Source organism: Bos taurus, chromosome 4 (genome assembly GCF_002263795.3).
Source record: "Bos taurus isolate L1 Dominette 01449 registration number 42190680 breed Hereford chromosome 4, ARS-UCD2.0, whole genome shotgun sequence".
NCBI lineage: Eukaryota > Metazoa > Chordata > Mammalia > Artiodactyla > Bovidae > Bos > Bos taurus.
The window spans coordinates 40,230,143-40,253,669 of record NC_037331.1 but is presented as its reverse complement, the minus strand read 5'-3'; the positions used below and the strand labels follow the sequence as shown (position 1 = coordinate 40,253,669).

Below are 23,527 nucleotides of genomic sequence, written 5' to 3'. Positions count from 1 at the left end.
TCTCTAGACCTACAAGTTTGTTTTAATGTAAATTTAAAAGTTACCTGAAATTCTACACAAGAAGGATAAATCAGCAATGTCATATTTTCATAGTTAGTTGATAAAAACATCTACAAATGTCATGAAGTGACATATAGGAAATTTAAGAAGATGTGAACTTGGTGATGTACTTAGTTATAGTTTAATGTTTTGAACCATGAAAAGAACCAGTTGATTACTGCATTTAAAAATTGAATATGAATTCATTTGGCACTTTATTATATATCTGTTATATTCTTTAATTATCTTACTTGAGATGATTTTTAGGATTGCAAGGTTATATATCAATTAAATTTAAGTATAGAAGCCTTAAATGATAATAAATTCAGTTATTATTATTTACCTAAAATACTCAATTCTTTCCTTCGCTAATTCTGTTATTAATTTTGTGTACCTAAATTTTAGTAACCACATATTAGAGATCATAATATTGAGAAAACTTCAGGAAAGCTGTCATATTTCTCATAGGTTTTGTTAACTATTCCTTCACCTCAATATAACAGGACTAGTGATCAAAATGGCCTTTCTGGCTTAATTACAAGAGTACTGGAGTTGGATCATGTCAGCTTCTGATAGTTGTTTTCTTCCTTTATCTCAGCATCTAGCACTTATTTCTAGGCACTTTTTATATCTTGTTTTTATAAAATATTAAAAATAAGTAATTTTAAAAATTCATCACTTATACATTTCAAATCATATAAAATAATTGTGAACAGCCAGTGTCTGAGAAATGCAAAAGTGAGTTAATTACATACTTTATAATTTGGAAAGCATGGCTTGTTTTAGAAGTAATTTTTTCTTGCATGTATTTCTTCAGTACAACAACACTGCAGATGGAGTTTATAAAGTTTTCAATGGGAAAGATGACATAAGCAAAGTTGCCAGAATAGACACATATAAAGGCAAAAAGTAAGTATACAGGCAAAGTTGTATGTGTGTGTGTGTGTGTGTGTGTGTGTGTCACTAGGATGCTTTAAGGCAGGCAAGAAACTTATTTACCAACTGGTAAGGCACAGGCACCAACCTATGGCACAGAGTTGCCTGTATCTCGGCCCTTAGAAACTCCTGGTCTATCAGGCATTAACCTTTTAGTTGTGATGACTGGTCACACTGGTACATAGCTGCTGAGTATCAGCCCCACTGGAGGGTTCACCTTTATGAACAGGTCTCTTATATACAGAAATCTAAAGGGGCCACTTTAATCTGTGTTGCATAACCAGAGTTTTCATGCACACTTCAATTACATAATAGCAAATTAAAAGGAAGAATATCAATATGTCAACTCATCATCCAGGAGCTAGGAAAATATACTGTTTTTTTTTTTTTTTACTGAGCATGAAATAAAATTATTGTTCATTCCAGTGACATGACTAAACATGTCTATAACGATGGAAGCTTAATGAATCCATGCTACAACTTTTATGACTTTCCCCTTCCAAATGTTCTAAAATAACTCAGCTTTTTTAAAAAGCCTATCATTATAAAAATGGAATTATTATTTCCTGTTTAAAACTGACATACTGAACTTGAAAATAAAAAGCACATATTCTGTGAAGCAGTAGTAGAATGAGATATGTTCACTAGCCACAATTTCCTACTTTTCTCTAACTTCTGCCTGCTTATCTGGAGTACATCTAATCTGTCATATGTCTAAAATAGGAAGAACCCCAATAAATACCAAGGAGAAAAAGATTTTTCTCCTCAAAGTTAAAATGAGTTTTAGATCAGTGATTTTATGACAAAGAATAATCAAAATCAAGAGATGGAACATTTTTATTAATTAAGCAAGCATTACCTCACACTGAGTTCCTATCTAAAATTTGCATAAAACAGTTAAATAATTACTCATATTCCTTTTTCATCTACAGAGTTCATACTCACATTTTTTTTTTACAGGAAAATCTAATGGAGGGATAAAACACATCTAAATGCTCATTTTATGGGATATCATATCAGTGTTCATATATTGAGTACAGTGAGCATTTCTTTAATTTCAGTATTACAGAGAGGTTCTGAGGAGTTACTGAGTGCTCCTAATTGGAATAAGAATTTCACATGAGTTTAAGGTTACTACTGCTGCTGCTGCTAAGTCGCTTCAGTCGTGTCCAACTCTGCGTGACCCCATAGACAGCAGCCTGCCAGGCTCCGCCGTCCCTGGGATTCTCCAGGCAAGAACACTGGAGTGGGTTGCCATTTCCTTCTCCAATGCAGGAAAGTGAAAAGTGAAAGTGAAGTCGCTCAGTCGTGTCTGACTCTTAGTGACCCCATGGACTGCGGCCTACCAGGTTCCTCCATCCATGGGATTTTCCAAGCAAGAGTACTGGAGTGGGGTGCCATTGCCTTCTCCGTTAAGGTTAAGATAAGGTTAATTTAACTGACCACGGCAAGACTGAGCATTATTGACGGCTTATTGTGTTTCAAATAGAAGCAACAGCTTGCCTTGACATCTTACGGTATGATATATTTGGAGGGTGAAAAACCCATTTTCTATCACCAAAAAGTGGCTGAGACTGCAGAGAAACAATCACCATCATTGTTTGTACTGTTTCCAGTTATATGGATATGTATATTTCATGAAAATACCAGAGTATAAATTAATAAACTCCATTCTGTTTTAATGTCAGTTCATGCAAAGTTAAAAGAGGGGAAAAGTATAAATTGATTATCTACATTTCCAGTCACTTCTGATCAAACATCTGCTTCTTTGCTCCTCCACACTCCCCTCTTTTCCCTCATACTGAGTTTACATCAGTTACCTACTTAGTATTTTTCTCCTATTCAGTTGAACACTCAATATACTATGTAATAATCCACTTCTCCCACCGGAACACAGAAATTTAATCCTAAACAGAGATCTAAATTTCTGATAAATATTTCTCAAAAAATGTTTAAAAACTCGGTCTGTTCCAAGTTGTTCCTAACAAAATTTATCAGTTTTTATTTTATAATCTGGCCACTTAATGGTATCAGGCACTTCATTCACCTCAGCAAGATGAAAACTTCTAACAAAACATAGACCAAATGATTTAGAGTATTTCTTAAATTTAGCATTTGTCACAACTAGTCTAATCAATGTTTATTACGTTAGCAGAAGTAGGGCTTTCCTGGTGGCTCAGTCGGTAAAGAATCCACCTGTAATGTAGGAAACTCTCTGCAACGCAGGAGACCCAAGTTCAAGCCCTGGGTCAGGAAGATTGCCAGGAGAAGGAAATGGCAACTCACTCAAGTATTCCTGCCTGGAAAATCCCATGGACAAAAGAGCCTGGTGAGCTACAGACTCCTGTAAGAGTCAGACACAACTTAGCAATTAAATCACCACCCCCACCACTTGAACCATAAAAGAAAAATTAATGTGAGATGTGCTCTTGGAATGCAAATGTTCATTTCCTTTCCTTTTTTTTTTCCCCCTAAGGCATCTCTCCTATCAGGCAAGTTATTGTGACATGATTAATGGTACAGGTAAGGGTATTTGTTTTGTAATAATACCACAATGAAACCCCCTCCTTTTTCCCACAAATCTACCATCATGCCGATGATGTTCTGGATAGGGATGCTTTTACCTATCTTTGTATCCCTACAACATAATTCAGAGTCTCAATTCCAAAACAGGCTTCAGTTCAGTTCAGTTCTGTTGCTCAGTCGTGTCCAACTCTTTGCAACCCCATGAATCGCAGCACACCAGGCCTCCCTGTCCACCACCAACTCCTGGAGTTCACTCAAACTCATGTTCATCAAGTCGGTGATGCCATCCAGCCATCTCATCCTCTGTTATCCCCTTCTCCTCCTGCCCCCAATCCCTCCCAGCATCAGAGTCTTTTCCAATGAGTCAACTCTTCGCATGAGGTGGCCAAAGTACTGGAGTTTCAGCTTTAGCATCATTCCTTCCAAAGAAATCCCAGGGCTGATCTCCTTCAGAATGGACTGGTAGGATCTCCTTGCATTCCAAGGGACTCTCAAGAGTCTTCTCCAACACCACAGTTCAAAAGCATCAATTCTTCGGCACTCAGCCTTCTTCACAGTCCAACTCTCACATCCATACATGACCACTGGAAACACCATAGCCTTCACTAGATGGACCTTTGTTGGCAAAGTAATAGTAACTATCTAATTTGATGAAATGTCTCAAGATTAATCACTAAATATAAACCATTACTGCATTCCTAGGGAAATGTTTTGTAAAGACTAATGCTTTGTAATAATGCTTTACAAAGCATCTTTACTACTGCTTTGTAAAGACTAATTAACTGACTTACTGGTCACAGAAGTAAAGAGGTTAGTAGTTACTGTTCACATCTATTGTACATACTGTGTAGATAATAACTTAAAACTGAAAGAATTTAACAATCAACATAATTATAAAAGGTAAAACATTTTTCCAAGTGGAGGTTTCAATATGAAGAAGAATCAGTAACCTTGCAAGGGGAGCCATCTATTTTGAATAAGATGATCATAATTATGGAGAAAAGAACAACAGTAGCAACAAAAATAAGGTTATATATGTGTTAACCAATACATACCTGTACTGGATATTGTTACCAACCATGAAAAAACATGCAAAAATGAACATTCTAAACTAAAGTTGGGAAGAAATCATGAAGTTAAAAGTATCTAAGAGAAAAACAGAAGTAAAAATACTAGGAGTAGAGGTATATTGGGCAGACCAAGGATTCTGATGGAATCTCTTTGAGACAGATTGTTGGTTACACACTAGGAAAAGAGTGTAAAGAAACAGAAAGGATTCCAATGTTGTTAGCATGAAAGAAGTACTTACTATACCTTCACCAATAAGCTTAAAGAGGTATAAAATTAAAATACTGATTTACACTTGAATGTATTTTAAAAAAAAGGGTCCTGCTAGTATGCACAATCCTAGGGTTATGACACATGGTAATTGCTGGTATCATTATGACAGAATCTTTGATGATATTTAAAGCTTTTCAATGTATTCTTTTCCTTTAATGTTTAAGGTGTTGGGAAGGCAGTTGTAGGCAATGCCCATTCAGAGATCCATCTGGGCATTTAAGCTAATCTTCAATAGCCCATTATCTTAAAGGCAGGATCAAGTTTACTGATTTTCTGTTATAAGTGAAATGTAAGAAGATTCCAAAGTTGGTGCTGTTACTAGAAAAAGAATGTGGTATTCATAATTGAAGGCTAGGTCTTACTGTTTGAACAAACACATTCAGCAGTGGCTCATTTTGCTGATACTCATTTGTGGAGTAAATGGAGGAAATTATCTAGTTATTCCTTCTTATATTCAATGTGTGCCATGGATAATAACCATTGTAGGGATTCAATAAACTCAACAAATGCTTTTTTTGTTTTGATGTATACAATTTCAAACTATTTGCATGAAATCCTGCTTAGAGAAAGAACTTCAAAAAATGATTTTAAAAATGTTAATCAGCCATAAGTGTAGGTGAATGAATCACAATCAAAAGTAAGAACAACATTCACCAAAAGGACATGTAAAGGAACCTCAAAGTAAGGAAACTGCCACTCTACTGATAGGGTAGGAAAACAATCATAGTTTTAACAACAGGTGATTTGGCCATTAAAAAAAAAAAAAAACTCATTTATGTTTAAACAGTGGGAAAATCTGATACAAAATTGAATACCAATGAATGTGGACAGTATACAGACTTGTTGAATAAGGTAGCAGCTAGTCACCTGTCCATATTAAGTACTTGAAATAGGGTTAGTACAAACCAAAATGTGCCTAAGTACACATGGTATTTTGTTAATTTTATATTGATTATGTGTAAAATTATGTGATTTTGGATATACTGGGTTAAATATAACTGATACTTTTATCATTTTAAAAGGTGGCTATTGGAGGATTTAAAAATTACGTGTATTCAAATTTCTGAATCAACTGGCAGTAAGATGGCAAGGCAGAAAAGTGTGAGTTCACCCCTTCTTTCAAAAACATCCAAATCACAACTAATTGCTCAACAACCATCCACAACATCAGCAAAATGCTAGAATCATCTAAAAAAAAATATTCTACATCCAAAGACAAAGAAAAAACCACAACAAGACAGAAGGAGGGGCAAAGTCACGATCACAATGAAACCAAATTCCGTACTTGCCAGGTGGTATAATTATTTTCCACAAACTGGGAAAAAAAAAAAACAACTCGTAGTGGAAGTTCTGGTGAATACCATTTCCTCCCCAAGACCTAGCCCCACCCAACATCCTGTAGGCTCCAGTGCTGGGATACCTCATCCAAAACAACCACCAAGGCAGGAACACAGCCCCATCCATCAGCACACAGACTTTCTGAGTACAGCTCTGCCCACCAAAAGGACTAGACCCAGCTCTACCTGCCAGTGGGCAGGAAAAAAATCCTCCCACCAGGAGGCCTGTGCAAGCCTCTCAGACTCAGATAGTCTTATCCCAGGGGACAGACAGCAGAAGCAAAAAGAACTACAATCCTAAAGCCTACAGAAAAGAAATTACAATCACAGAAAATTAGACAAAATGAGGTTGCAGAAGAATATGTCCCAGATGATGGAACAAGATAAAACTTGGAAGAACATCTTATTGAAATGAGATAGGTGATCTACCCAAAAAGGAATTCAGAGTAATGAAAGTGAAGATGATACAAGATGTCATAAAAAGACCAAGATGATGTAAGAAATGTTTAAGAGACCTAGAAAAACAAAAGAACAAAAAGAGAGAAACAATTCAGTAACTGAAATGAAAAATCCACTAGAAGCAAGCAACAGCAGAGTAACTGAGGCAGAAGAATGGCTAAGTGAACTAGAAGAACAGTGGAAACCACTGCTGCAGAACAGAATAAAGAAAAAAAATAATAAAAAGAAATGAAGAGAGTCTAAAAGTCTGGGACAAAGTTAAATGCACCAATATTGACATTTATATGAGTTTCTGAAGGAAAAGAGAGAGAAAAATGAATATAAATTGCCCCAAATTTCCCTAACATGGGAAAGAAGACAGTGAGTACAGTACAGGAAGTGCAAAGAGTCTCAGGCAAGATAAACCCAAGGAGGAATATACCAAGACACACAGGAATTAAATGGATAAATATTTAAGACAAAGAAAAACATTAAAAGCAACTAGGGGAAAACAACAGATAACATACATAACTCCCATAAGATTATCACCTGATTTCTCAGCAGAAATTCAGCAGGCCAGAAGGGAGTGGCATGATGTATCCAAAGTGATGAAAGGGAAGGACCTATAACCAAGAATACCCTGTCCAAGAAGACTATCATTCAGTTGCAACAGATAAATCAAAAGCTTTACAGAGAACTCATTACCACCAGACCAGATCTGCAACAAATCCTAACTGAAATTCACTACTAGAAACAAAGAAATTAAGAATGGAAAAGCTTACCAGTAAAGGCAAAAAAAGTAAGAAAGGAAATCATCTGCACAAAAATATGCAAAATATGCTATCAAAACCAGTAACTGTGAGAATAAGGGAGCACAAATACAAGATATTGGAAATGCACTTGAAATTAAAACATCAGCAACTTAACCTTGTTTATGTATGGACTGCTATATCAAATCCTCATGGTAACAGCAAACTGAAAATCTACAGTAGATACACACACAAAAAAGAAAAACAAATTCAACACTGAAGCTAGTCATCAAATCACAAGAAAACAGAACAAAAGAGAAAGGGAAGAAAAAAGACCTACAGAAACAAATCCAAAACAATAAAGAATATAGAACTAGGAAGAGACATTGCTAACTAGCTTAAATGTAAATGGATTAAATGCTCCAACCAAAGACATAGACTAGCTAAATAGATACAAAAGCCAGACTTGTATGTATACTGTCTACAGGAGATCCACATCATATCTAAGTACACATACACAATGAAAGTCAGAGGATGGAAAAAGGTATTCCATGCAAACGGAAGTCAGAAGAAAGCCGCAGTAGCAACATTCATCAGACAAAATAGACTTTAAATAAAGACTTTCACAATAGACAGAGAAGGACACTACATAATGATCAAGGGATCAATCCAAAAGGAAGATGTAATAGCTACAAATGTACTTGCACCTAAAATAGGAGCATCCTAATATATAAATCAAATACTAACAGCCATAAAAAGAGAAATCAACAGTAACACAATAATACTGGGGGACTTTAACATCCCACTTTCAGCAATGGACAGATCATCCAGACAGAAGACCAAAGGAAACACAAGCCTTAAAAGAAAGACCAGATGGACTTAATTTATAGTGCACTGCATCCAAAAGAAGCAGAATATACATTCCTTTCAAGTTCACATGGAACATTCTCCAGGACTGATCACAGGCTGGGCCACAAAGTGAGCCTTGATAAGTTTAGGAAAACTGAAATCATATCAAGCATCTTTTCTGACCACAATGCTATGAGATTAGAATTCAACTTCAAGAAAAACACTGAAAAAACACAAATGTGTTGTAGGTAAACAACATGTTATCAAGAAACCAATAGATCACTGAATAAATCAAAGCATAATAATAAAAGAAAACACGTAGAGATAAATGAAAATAAAAGCATGATGATCCAAAACTTATGGGAAGAAGCAAAAGCAGTTGTAAGAACGAAGTTTATAGCAATACAATCTTATCTCAGGAAGCAAGAAAATTTTCAAATAAACAACCTAACCTTACACCTAAAGCAATAGAAAAAGAAGAACAAACAACACCAAAGTTAGTAGAAGAAAACAAATCATAATCAAAAAGGAAAAAAAAATAGAAAAGATCAATAAAACTAAAAGCTTGTTCTTTAAAAAGAATCAAAATGGATAAACCTTTAGCCAAACTCATCAAGGAAAGAAAAAGGGAGAGAGTTCAAATCAATAAAATTAGAATGAAAAAGAACATAATTTAAAACAAACACCACAGAAATACAAAGGATCATAAGAGACAACTGCAAGCAACTGTATGTCAATGCAATGGAAAACCTGGAAGAAATGTACAAATTCTTAGAAAGGTATACGCTCCCATGAATGAACTAAGAAGAAATAGAAAATATGAACATACCAATCACAAGTAATGGAATTGAAACTGCGCTTTAAAAACGTCTAACAAAAAATGTCCAGGACCAGATGGCTTCACAGGTGTATTCTACTAAAACCTTACAGAAGGGTTAAACCTATCCTTCTGAGACTACTGAAAAATTTGCAGAAGAAGGAATATTCTCAAACTCATCCTATGAGGATACCATCACCCTGATACCAAAACCAGACATAGATACTGCAAAGAAGGAAACCATGGGTCAGTATCACTGATGAATACAGATGTGAAAAATTTCAACAAACTACTAGCAAACCAAATCAAATAATACATTAAAGGATCACACAACATGATAAGGTGGGATTTATACCATGGATACAAGCATTTTGCAATATCTGGACATCAATCTGTGTGATATATGATATCAAAGAATATTAAAGAATAAAATTACATGACCATCTCAATAGATGGTAGAAAGAGCTTTTAACAAAACTCAATATCCATTGAGATTTAAAAAAAATCTCTAGAAAGTGGGTACAGAGGAGACCTATCTGAACATAATAAAGGCCATATATGACAAAAATATAGTTAGCATCATATTAAACATTTAAAAGATAAAAGCATTTCCTCTAAGACCAGGAACAAGAAAGGATATTGACTCTCATCACTATCATTTAACATAGTTTTGGAAGTACTAGTCATGGAAATCAGAGAAGAAAAAGAAATAAAAGGAATCCACATTGGAAAAGAAGTAAAACTGTCATTGCTTGTGGATGACATGATACTCTACACAAAGAATCCTAAAGATGCTATCAGAAAACCCTTGAATTCATTTTTGAAGAGCTGTAATATAGTTTCTGGAGAAGGAAATGGCAACCCACTCCAGTATTCTTGCCAGGAGAATCCCATGGACAGAGAAGCCTGGTGGTCTACAGTCCATGGGGTCACAAAGAATCAGACACAACTGAGTGTCTGAGCACAGTAAAGTTGCAGGATAACTAAGTGTGTAATTATTATTATTACAAAATTATTACACAGAAATGTAATCCATTTCTGTACACTAACAATGAAGATCAGAAAGATAAATTAAAGAAACAATCCCATTTGCCATTGTATCAAAAAGAATAAAACATCTAGAAATAAAATTGCCTAAGGAAACAAAAAACCTATACTCTGAAACTATATGATGATGAAAGAAATCAAAGATGACACAAACAGATGGAAAGATGTATCACATTCTGGTATTCAAAGATCAACACTGTTAAAATGACTATATTACCCAGTGCAATCTAAAGACTCAATGAAATCCCTATCAAATTACCAATGGCATTTTTCACAGAATTAGAACAAAAATTTTTAAATGTGTATGGAGACATAAAAGACCTTGAATAGCCAAAGCAATCTCGAGAAGGAAAACAAAGTTGGAGGAATCACGGCTCCCTGACTTCAGACTGTACTACAAAGTTACAGTCACCAAAACAGTATGGCAGTGTCACCAAAACAGAAATGTAGATCCCTGGGACAGGGTAGAAAGCCCAGAAACAGCGCACACATATATGGCCAATTAATGTACAGCAAAGTAGGTAAGACTGTATAATAAATGGTGCTGAGAAAATGGGACAAGTACATGTAAAAAAATGAAATTGAACATTAACACCATACACAAATAAACTCAACATGGATTAAGTAACTAAAGACTGAATGCTATGAAACTCTTAGAGGAATACATAGGCAGAACACTCTCTGACATAAATCACTGCAGTATCTTTTCTGAGCCACCTCTTAGAGAAATAGAAATAAGAAGAAATATAAACAAATAGGACATAATCGAACTCAAAGCCTTTTGTACAGCAAAGTAAACCATAAACAAAATTAAAAGACAACTCACAATGGGAGAAAATATTTTCAAACAATGCAACCAATGAGGGATTAATTTCCAAAGTTTTCAACAGCTCATATTCTCTATATTACATATAAAAAAAAAATCAAAAAATGGGCAAAAGACCTAAACTGACATTTCTCCAAAGAAGACATACAGATGGCCAAGAAGTACATTAAAATGTGCTCAAAATCACTGTTTACTAGAAAAATGAAAATCAAAACTACAATGAGGTATCACTTCGCAATGGTCAGACTCCATCACCCCAAAATTCACTAACAATAAAGGCTGGAGAGGATGTGCAGAAAAGGAAATTTTCCTATACTGTTGGTAGGAATTTAAACTGGTAACAGTCACAATGGATAACAGTATGGAGGTTTCTTAAGAAACTAAAAATAAAGCTACCATATGATATAGCAATCCCACTCCTGGGCATGTATCTGGATAAAAATGTAGTTCAAAAGGTTATATGCAGACCAGGATTCATTGCGGTGCTGCTTACCATAGCCAAGAGATGGAAGCAACCTAAATGTCCATCAACAGATAAAGAAAATGTGGTGCATATGTGAAACAGAATATTACTCAGCTATTAAAAAGGATGAAATAATGCCATTTGCAGCAATATGAATGGACCTGGAGATTATCATACTAAGTGAAGTAAATCAGAGAAAGACATGGATCATGTGATATTGCTTTTTTGCAGACTCTTAAAAAAGTGATACAAATGAACTTACCACACAGACTCACAGACTTCAGACAATGAAGTACAGTGACTGAGGGAAGAAGTTGGAGGAGGAGATGGATTTGGAGTTTGGGATTGACATACATACACTATTAATGTTTAAAACAGATAACCCACAAGGGCTTACTGTATAGCACAAAGAGCGTTACTCAATATTCTTTTTTCACCTAGATGGGAAAAGAAAAAGAATAGATACATGTGTATGTATAACTGAATCATTTTGCTATACTCCTGAAACTAACAAAACATGGTTCATCAACTGATCCAACAGAAAATTTAATAAAAGAGAAAGGAATGAGAAAAATAAATTTCTGTTTAAAAAATTACATGTAGAATTGCTACAGTTCATATTATATTTCTATCAAGCATGTTGGAATCAAGATTTCTTGATTTAAGACACAAACTGCATCTAATCCCTTGCCACTGGCTCAACTTTTAAACAGATGCAGCTTCATTTCCACCTTTTATTGAGAAGATCCGGGTATTACAATTCTTCTCCTTGGACATTTTCAGGTAAGACAAAGACATTGATGTATTTCTCTAAGTCAGAATTATTTCCCCAAGTGACAAGAGATAAATCAAGAAGACCACACTCAATAATAGTACATTAGAAAAATAAAACAAATTTAAGGAAGTTTTTTGATATATTAATAAATACAATATAGAATTCATAATGTGTTTATTTCTGTAAACTAAAAGATGTAGAAGGGCACTCTGCGTAACACAAATCATTTTCTTCTTTGTCATTTCTAAGCAAGAGCTATTTGTTCCTCTCTTTTACTGAAGTGGTAGTATGCTTAATAACAGTCAAGAAAGACATGCCCGATCTTCCTTAAATTGTCTAAAATGATGAGATTCCAGGCACAGATCTGTTAATGTGCTCTACTGGCATTACGACATCCATTCAAATTGGCAGGGTGCAGTAACTATCACACAAGCATCAGCACCCACACTGGGCATTGGGTATGCTTGAATCCTTTAGTTTCTAAATTCTTTGTGGTGTGAGAAAGCTTTGAAGATCTCTGAAACTTTTCTTATCTGTAAAATTGAAGAGAGCAGAATTTCTTCAAATAAGGTCATCTGGGTATTAAAAAAAAAAAAAAGTATATAGTGGGATCCAGTACATTGTCGAGGCTATGGTAAAGTGAAGTGAAGTGAAGTGAAGTCACTCAGTCGTTGTCTGACTCTTTGCGACCCCATGGCTGTAGCCTACCAGGCTTCTCAGTCTATGGGATTTTCCAGGCAAGAGTACTGGACTGGTTTGCCATTTCCTTCTCCAGAGGATCTTCCCGATCCAAGGATCGAACCCAGGTCTCCTGCATTGTAAGCAGACGCTTTATCCTCTGAGCCACCAGGGAAGCCTGGTTATGGTGAAGAGCTGTAAATGATGGGCATGTAGAAGGCAAATATTAAACACAAGCATGCACACACTCAAGCAGAATTTCTCTCCATGATTAAGTTTTGGAAGATTGAAACTTTATTTTTATCTCACTTAAATTGGGCACGAATTAAGGATTTGAGAGAGTCATCAATAATTAATCCACAGAAGAAATGAACTATGAGAAATGTCTGCTGTATAAATACTCTATGTGGTTAGTCGCTCAGTCATGTCCAACTCTGTGGACTGTAGCCCTGTAGCCCACCAGGCTCCATTATCTGTGCGATTCTCCAGGCAACAAAACTAGAGTGGCTGCCATTCCCATCTCAAGGGATAAATACTCTATTGCAGTTCACAAACAAAAATTAATCTCAGAAGCTTTTGAAAACAAAGGTAAGAATATCCAAGTACTGAGTTCTGTTATAGCTTAAAATCTCTCAAGATTTTTTTCCTAAGAATTAAGCAGGAATTCTAGCAAGATTACATAATTTTCCTAAGTTAAAGCAATAATATAAATTTTACAATAGGAGAAAATGGATCTCCAGAAGGAAGTTCAGTTTCCCAGAATGAAGCTTTTCCGTATCTGTGTTCAGGTCCATCTATGTTGTGTTCACAGCTGAAACGAATCTGAAAGGAATCCCTGTGTACAGATTCACTCTTCCATCCTTGGCTTTTGCATCTCCACTTCAAAATCCAGACAACCACTGTTTCTGCACAGAAAAACTTCTCAAAAAACTGTACCTTATATGGTGTGCTAGACATTGGCAAATGCCAAGAAGGTAAGTTTACAGGTTCTCAATGTTACAATCCATGGCATAATTTGCATTATTCTTTAAAATGTAAACTTCACCCAGGGTTTCTTTCCACAAGAAATTTAAAGTGAGAAGGCAACAATGGCAGAAAGTGGTAGGCTGTTTTTGTTCTGATTTTCACTGTTTCAAAAGTTAGTTGTTATTAGGTAAAACCACCCTGATATTTTTCTGTGCTACTTTGGAAAATAAATCTTAAGGTTCTTTGCTCATTTTTTAAGGATTATTTTTTTGAGTTGTGTGAATACCTTGTATATTTTGGATATTACTTACTTATGGGATATAAGTTTTGAAAATATTTTTTCCCATCCCATAGGTAGCCTTTTCATTTTTGATGGTGTCCTCTGCTGTGCAGAATCTCTGTGTTCTTTTTAGATTTAGGATAAAATTAAAATAGTTATCAGAATACTTTAAACATCCCAACTTATCTAGCATTTTTCTAACTTTTCTACCCTAGAAAATGGTAAATAAAAATAAGTGTATTCAGGAAGTCTCCAAAACAAGAATTGACTCAAAATATGGAGTTTATCATATTTTGCTCACCTATTTCCTATTGGTGTAGGTGTGAAGAAAGAAAGAATCTCTTTAAAAAATTATCAGTCCATAGGCACATTACTACCTGAAACATGAAGGTATATGGTTGTAACTTTGTGTTCAGCAGCTAAGCTTTGCTGTTGTTGCTTAGTTGCTAAGTCGTATCTGACTCTTTTCGACCTCATAGACTATATAGCCCACCAGACTCCTCTTTTCATGGAATTTCCCAGTCAAGAAAATGGAGTGGTTGCCATTTCCTCCTCCAGGGGATCTTCCTGACCCAGTGATCAAACCTTATCTCCTGTATTGGCAGGCTGATTCTTTACCACTGAGCTACCAGGGAAGGCCAGTTAAGCCTTACTTATAGGAAATAAACACCTAAGGGATGACTGGTTACATTTCTTCTTTGTTATTGTTCAAAAGTGATTAGATGCTATAATTGTCTCTAACCCTCACCATCCAATTAGTAGTCAAAGCAAACTTTGCATTTCATTTTTAACTTAAAAAGCTTTATCTTCAAGGAAATCTTTTCTGAAAGGGATGTATAATAAGAAAAAGTATTTATATCATTTGTCTTTTAAAACTTGCTTGCAAGAAAACCTGTGTACATTTCACTTCCTCATTTTCTATATGCAAGTCCAGAAATTGCAGAACCTATTGAAGGCGTAAGTCCAAATGAAGAAGAACATAGCACGTACTTAGATGTTGAACCTGTAAGCAACTACATTGTTGACCTGTTTGGTTTAACATTATTTTTTAATGAAAGAAAAATTAAATTCTCTCCATTTTCTCACATTTATTGATTATGTTTATTGCATCACAATCTTGATAAATTACTTACTTTTATATCAATGAAAATAACATTTTTTTCCCATTGTTGCTTATGAGATGAAATAATTCTGTTTTAATTTATAGCATGTGAAATTTTATAGATCTTTTTAATTCTTCATAGGTCAGGGAAAGCAATGATAGACATGATTCTACTTAAAACAATTTGGTATAAAGTACAATTTTATGCTCATTTTATAACAACTGCAAGTACTGCTCACATGAAGGGATACTGTAGATTACAAGCAATTGAAAGATTTTACAGATATATATGCATTTGAGGTAAGATTGATTATACTCAGTGTAGGGAAACATCTATTAAATTTCCTATAGAGTAACAGTTTTCAACTTTTCATTTATTTTAATGTTCTCCTATTCAAAGTTTAAATGATATCCCAGCATTTTAAAAGTCACATTTCAGTATAAGGAATAATAAGTAGTATTATAATTATACAGATGATATATGGGTTCTGACTGATATATACTTAACCATGCAAAGTTCAGGATTTATAGACAGTATAAACAGTACTGGGTTTCAGTACTATTGTGGTGGATCCCTCAAAACCAGTTCAAATAAATATCTTAAATTTAAATAAAGCCTAGGCATTAGGATGGGCAAAGGAATTTTGTGTGTATATATATGCATGGGTATATACATCTGTATACACCTATTCATGCGCACACAAAATTTAATTATGGAGAATTATGTGTGCATGAAGCAATATGTCCAATTAGTTATTTAATAAATTTCAAGTAGTAGAGTTTCACTTTAGGTTTTATGTAACAGTAAAAATAAATTTTGGATTTATAAAATCTTTTTTTTTAAGGAAGTTGATAATTAATTTAGTTTGTTCTGTCTTTAGATAACTGGATTCACTCTACAGTTTGCAAAACAACTGCAGATCAATATACTGGTTAAACCAGCAAGAAAAATTGAGTGAGTCTCTTGAACAAGTTTCATTATGATTTTTAGTATTTTCTTGTAAGAATGAGAGCATATCTATGAAAAGAAGGGGAAAGAATATAAAATTCAACTTCTCTAAGTCAGAAAAATATCATATATTAACACATATATATGCAATCTAGAAAAGGGACACTGATGAACCTATTGGCAGGGCTGGAATAGAGATGAGGATGTAAGAACGGATGTGTAGACACAGCGAGGGAGGGAGAGGGTAGAATGAATTGAGAGAGCAGCCCTGACAGAAACACACGACCATGTGTAAAACAGGTAGTGGGGAGCTGATGTATAGAATAGGGAGCTCAGCTCAGAGCTTTGTGATGATGTAGAGGGGTGGCAGGGAGGCTGAAGATGAAGGGGATTTATGTATACTTTTAACTGATTCACGCTGTTGTACAGAAGAAACTAACACAACACTGCAAAGCAATTATACTCCAATGTAAAAAAAAAAAAATCTGTTTTTTAAAGTAATGTAGATGATCAGAGTTATTTAGCCCAAGGCACTGACCACAGATAATAATGAGTCATGAAAGTAAAAATCTACCTGTACCTCTATAAAACAAAATGTTGGTAAATAGAAATAAAAGAAAGTCTACGGAAATTTAGGTAGCTGGACTAGGAAGACAGACAGTGAATGGACTGCATAAACAAATTTGTATGAGGAAAATATATATGCACAGAAAAAAATGCAAAAGGAGATATGAAAAATTGTATAAGCATGGTTATATCCTTCCATGTTAGCACTGTAAGAGGTTTGCAGCTCAATTCTTTCTACCAGCTTTATTACTGATACTCTTAAAAGATTTAGAGATAAGATTTTTTTTCTAATTTCTACATAAATTTAGAATATCTGCCCCTTTAGGAATGTCAAAACAGGCTACTAAAGAAAAGCATGACCATTAAATGATTTGAAAACCTATGTCCAAGAATTTCTGACTGTAGAAACTGTAAGCTGTGGATTAAAGTATTCTTTGTCACCATCAGTTCAGTTCAGTTCAGTTGCTCAGTTGTGTCCGACTCTGCAACCCCACGGACTGCAGCACGCCAGGCCTCCCTGTCCATCACCAACTCCCAGAGTTCATTCACTCAAACTCACGTCCATCGAGTCTGTGATGCCATCCAGCCTACTCATCCTCTGTCTTCCCCTTCTCCCACCTTCAATCTTTCTCAGCATCAGGGTTTTTTCAAATGAGTCAGTTCTTCACATCAGGTTGCCAAAGTATTGGAGTTTCAGCTTCAGAATCAGTCCTTCCAATGAATATTCAAGACTGGTTTCCTTGAGGATGGACTGGTTGGATCTCCTTACAGTCCAAGGGACTCTCAACACCACAGTCTTCTCCAACACCACAGTTCAAAAGTATAAATTCTTTGGCGCTCAGCTTTCTTTATAGTCCTACTCTCACATCTATACATGACTACTGGAAAAACCATAGCTTTGATTAGATGGACTTTTGTTGGCAAAATAATGTCTCTGCTTTTTAATATGCTATCTAGGTTGGTCATAACTTTTCTTCCAAGGAGCAAGTGTCTTTTAATCTCAAGGCTGCAATCACCATCTGCAGTGATTTTGAAACCTAAAAAAATAAAGTCTGTCACTATTTCCACAGTTCACCCATCAATTTGCCATGAAGTGATAGGACCAGATGCCATAATCTTAAGTTTTCTGAATGTTGAGCTTTAAGCCAACTTTTTCACTCTCCTCCTTCACTTTCATCAAGAGTCTCTTTAGTTCTTTGCTTTCTGCCATAAGAGAGTCATCTGGATATCTGAGGTTATTAATATTTCTCCTAGCACTCTTGATTCTAGCTTGTGCTTCCTCTAGCCCAGCGTTTCTCATGACGTACTCTGCATAGAAGTTAAATAAGCAGGGTGACAATATACAGCCTTGACGTACTCCTTTTCCAGTTTGGAGCCAGTTTGTTGGTCCATGTCCAGTTCTAACTGTTGCTTCTTGACCTGCATACAGGTTTCTCAGGATGCAGGTCAGGTGGTCTGGTATTCCCATCTCTTGAGGAATACTCCACAGTTTGTTGTAATCAACACAGTCAAAGGCTTTGGTTTAGTTAATAATGCAGAAATTTTTCTGGAATTTTCTTGCTTTTTTGATGATCCAAAGGATGTTGGCAATTTGATCTTTAAAACCAGCTTGAACATCTGGAAGTTCACGGTTCACGTATTGCTGAAGCCTGGCTTGGAGAATTTTGGACATTACTTTACTAGCATGTGAGATGAGTACAATTGTGTGGTAGTTTGAGCATTCTTTGGCATTGCCTTTCTTTGGGATTGGAATGAAAACTGACCTTTTCCAGTCCTGTGGCCACTGCTGAGTTTTCCAATTTGCTGGTATATTGAGTGCAGCACTTTCACAGCATATCTTTTAGGATTTGAAATAGCTCAACTGGAATTCCGTCACCTCCACCAGCTTTGTTCATAGTGATGCTTCCTAAGGCCCACTTGATTTCACATTCCAGGATGTCTGGCTCTAGGTGAGCGATCAAACCATCGTGATTATCTGGGTTGTGAAGATCTTTTTTGTATAGTTCTTCAGTGTATTCTTGCCACTTCTTCTTAGTTTTCTTGAATAAACTCATGCAGTAATAATCCAATATGATGAAAAAACATACATAAAATAAAATTTCAACTTCTTTGGCTTAATTCATTAAATCATAAAATGCTAATAACTTTCATTTGCAATTTAGAATTATATCTAGTTTGTATTGAAATGGTATTTACACACATTTTGGAATGAGTGTATAGTGGTATTGCTCATTCCACACTAGCTGTCCAAATATTTCTATGACAGTAGTTTCCAGAATTCAAAGTTTAGTTTTGAAAGGTTGTTGCCAAACCAAAAAAGACTGGGATTCTTGGCTGCCGGAGGAGAAGAATTCAATCCATGGCCAGAGACGCAGCTTAATCACTCAGAGCTTTTGTGTAATAAAGTTTTATTAAAGTATAAAAGAGGTAGAGAAAGCTTCTGACATAGACATCAGAAGGGGGCAGAAAGAGTACCCCATTGCTAGTGTTAGCTATTTGATGATGATGATAATAATATTTGATAATTATAATTACAAAATATTATAATAATCAAATTATAATTATCAAAATATTATTATAATAATTTGATAATTATTATTTTATAATAATTATCAAATTTTTATTGAATTTTATTATTAGTCAAATTAATAATAAGCGAATCAAAACAATGTCTGGAGGTTGTAAAGACCTTACTAGACCCACTCCCATAATTTACATTTTATGATAACAGGATTAGCCAGAAGGTTTTTTTTTCCAGAAACTGTCCTCAAGCAGGTTACATTATTGCTATATAATCCTAAGGAATATAGAGGATAAAAAAGTTTGTCCTCTCCTCCTCAAGAGTTCCAGACCCCTCTGTCCTTGGGGATCCCCGACTTCTTATCAACCTGCCTAGGAATTTACTCTCTCAGTTTCCTGGGCATCACTTGTTGAAAGGGAAAATAAGTGATTAGAAAAAGTGAATCTAATTAGAAATATATATTAGAAAGATTCATAGAGTGATTATAAAACTCAGAAACAGACCTTAAAATTTAAATGATTCATCACGTGGAACAAAAATCAAGGAATTTAACCAAGACACAACAGCAACTAGTTTCTGAACATTCATGTATAGAGATAATTACTAACACTTCTCTTATGCGTGTATAATATATATTTATTTCCATAATTATTTAATATTTTATAATTATTTTCAATGTATATTACAGAGCATTAAAGCATTTGGAGCAGAACTATTTGGTGCCTATTCTTTGGCTTAATGAGGTTAGTATTTTTATCTATTAGTCACTGAAATAGCAAACATCTTTGTATATAGAATAAATCTTGGATGATTGAAGATTGAGTAAGTGTGCATAGTATTTGAAGTTGTATGAGTTTCCATTACTCATGTGGGCAAGTTTATACATTATTAATTATAGAATTAATTATTTTGAGAGAACCAAGCCATGCAGAAATATCAGGATTATGTTAGATTTCAGTGTTTTTATTTTAGAAAGACAAAGTACTTCCTATCATTTAAGATTATTTCCATAATGCATATATTAAACACTATCTCTTGTCATAGTGCTTGGCATGGGGAAGAGTCATGCAAACATGACATTCCAAATAACTCAGTGTGAATATTGTAGTGTTAATAAAAGCCAACCAAGTTTATAAAGATGAGTTTATGGTAAATGTAGGCAGTTTATCTCCTGATGAGACATTTTTAGTGTAAAAATCATGGAGTGGATTAGCCACAGAATTAGGAAATGCATTGTATAAGCCTTTAGAGGAAGAAAACTGCTGACCCTTGATATTTCCCTCTGTCACTAAGAAACATTCTTTGGGAAACTGGAAAATATTTCTGTAAGACCAGTGTATTGAACAAAGAAGTCAGTGTACTGAAGAATGCTATATAACATGTTTAAAGGGAAATGATTGTATTTCTCTAAATATTCCACCTTGGCATTTATTACCTTCTCTGACATGCAAAGAGACTTCCATTAGCTTGTTTTACAGAAAAAAATAACTAAAATTTATGCAGTGTTTTGAAAAAAAAAAAACTGATACATAAATTGAAGGTTTTGAGTATTTTGCTTCACTAAACTACCCCAAAAACACTATTAACTTTATTACAGACTGCCACCATTGGTGATGAGAAGGCAGCAATGTTCATAGATCAAGTAACTGGAAAAATAAACCTCCTTCGCCTGGTACAAATAATCTTATGGAGTATTGGTACAGTGATGTTTGTTGCTTTTATGATTTCATACTGTGCATGCCGAGTGGAGTGTTAAATAAGTAAGTATATAATAAAAATTATATACAGCTGCTATAACATTATATATTGCTTGTTTTCATTTTATCAAAAAGAGGTTATAAATTAGGCTACAAATATTTCTGGATCTGTCTAGTCAACAATTGTTTTTAATGTATCTTTGAAGTTTTGAGATGTTTTTCCAGTGCTCATGTATGGATGTGAGAGTTGGACTGTGAAGAAAGCTGAGTGCCAAAGAATTGATGCTTTTGAACTGTGGTGTTGGAGAAGACTCTTGAGAGTCCCTTGGACTGCAAGGAGATACAACCAGTCCATCCTAAAGCAGACCAGTTCTGGGTGTTCATTGGAAGGACTGATGCTGAAGCTGAAACTCCAATACTTTGGCCACCTCATGCAAAGAGTTGACTCATTGGAAAAGACTCTGATGCTGGGAGGGATTGGGGGCAGGAGGAGAAGGGGACGACAGAGGATGAGATGGCTGGATGGCATCACTGACTCGATGCACGTGAGTTTGGGTGAACTCCAGGAGTTGGTGATGGATAGGGAGGCCTGGCGTGCTGGCTGCAATTCATGGGGTCGAAAAGAGTCAGACATGACTGAGAACTGAACTGAACTGAACGTAAATTAAAACATAAATGAAGGCTGAATGAATAATAAGCCCTAGTAATACCAAGCAGATCACTACATCTTTCTTCTGAGAGGACTGCACTAAAAAATGAAGTCATCACTTTTGAAAAGTTAAAATGTTGCACAAAAGCTAAATGTGTTCTAACTTTTCATTTCTTGATTATTTCTAGCTAATTATTTTAAAATCACAAATTACTAAAATCACAGACTAGGAAAGTTTATATATAAATGAAAACAGTAGATATTTGGGGAGACTGAAATTTACAAGAGAAAAGAAAATAGAAAGGTTTATTAAATAAGCTAGAAATTAAGGAGAAATAGAAACTCAATAAATGATGGTAAGAAAACAGGATAAATATGCTATTTTAAGATGAAGATAACATATTAATATAAAGGACTGTAGCATAAAAATATGCTACAATCACAGTACAAAATCAGTGTGTACCCTACATGTTTAATGTTGAAGTCTTGATGAATTATTACAATTCATGAACTAAAATTGAATACAATAGTATAAAGAATAGAAGAAAAACAAGTCAATACAGTAAAACCAAATTACTCAGAGTTTACAGGAAAAATCAGGTAAATGTGGACAGTAGGAGTTTAAGCAAAATTGAAGACGTGGCTCAGGTCTCTGTGTTTTAGTTATTAGTGCCTATGCCCCCTTGTAAATAGAGGAACATCTGACTCAATCTTCCCTAAATGAAGCCTTTAATAATCATATGTGGCATTGGTGTGGCCTGGTAGGGTGTGGGGAGGATTTTCCACTTACATTAGGTTCCATCCACCCTTCTTCCCAGGAAAATCAAAAAATATATACAATCAAAATAAAAGCAAATATACTTGCTATGAAAAATTACAACTTCAAAATAAGTCTTCTTACTCTACTTTCAATCAGATTGTTGACTGTATGATGTCTTATACAGAAATTCTGGAGCTGCCACTGATAATGACTGACCTTCTATTGTGCACCAAAATTATGATAACCATTTTATATGAATTATCACAACTAATCTCTATGAAAATTTTATACTTCCAGTAGCCAGGGATTCACCAGCATTCATTCTATCTATCTTTTTGAGACATTACAGAAAATTTTAACAGTGCAAATCTGTTCATTTTCTAAGTGTGACATCAGTCAAACTGAATTATTAAAAAAAAGTAAAACAGGACATACAACAGTATTTTCTGTATGTAAGAATGAGAACTTGGGCTTAGGAAGACCACTCAATCTTTTGTTCTGATGCTTTCTGCCTATATTTATTCACTAAAAAGACTGAATACTTCTGCCTACAATCCATCTGAACAGAATATTCAAAATGCTAATCTAATATATTCACATTGTAATGAAGGAAATATTGTATCACCTTTAAGACCTATCATTAGTCAAGTAACAAATAAGTTATGATTAAACAAAGTAATGCACATGACCATTTATACAACAGAAAAGATTATCCACTTAAAAGCCATATTACAACAAAAACTTGTTCTGGTGGGAAAATATTCTTTTCAAAATGAAGTGTAATAATTGTAAATTTTTCTGTATTCTTCCCTGTAACTGTTATGTGATATATTTCATCAGTGCTAAATGAACCCTGAATACCCAGTATCTTGGGGCTCTATGTGGCTAAATTAAGGTAAAAGATGGAGAACTCTCTAACGTGTCACTGTCAACAAGTATATTGATTTTTCTTAAACATCTGATTGTTGCAGTGGAAAGCTACTGCTCTTTACACAATGTTCTTTTTTTTCCCTTTACAAACAGAGAACACTGTTCTCTATAGATTACTTGATTTACTAGATTTAGAAGAATCACAGATATAGATTTCCTTAAACAGGCCTCATGTTGAATATTTAATAATTATGCCTGTGGGCAGATTTATAAACAATTGAAAAATAAGAAGATGGATGTACAGGAGGGAATAAAGCAAAGATGGTAGAGCTAAGGTGTGGTTTT

At 34.8% G+C, this 23,527-nt stretch overlaps 1 pseudogene; it reads left to right on the top strand.

Moving 5' to 3' along the window:
* LOC782615 (platelet glycoprotein 4-like) overlaps positions 1 to 20,019 on the top strand; it is a 57,483-nt pseudogene extending 37,464 nt beyond the window's left edge.
* Positions 20,020 to 23,527: the final 3,508 nt, after the last annotated feature.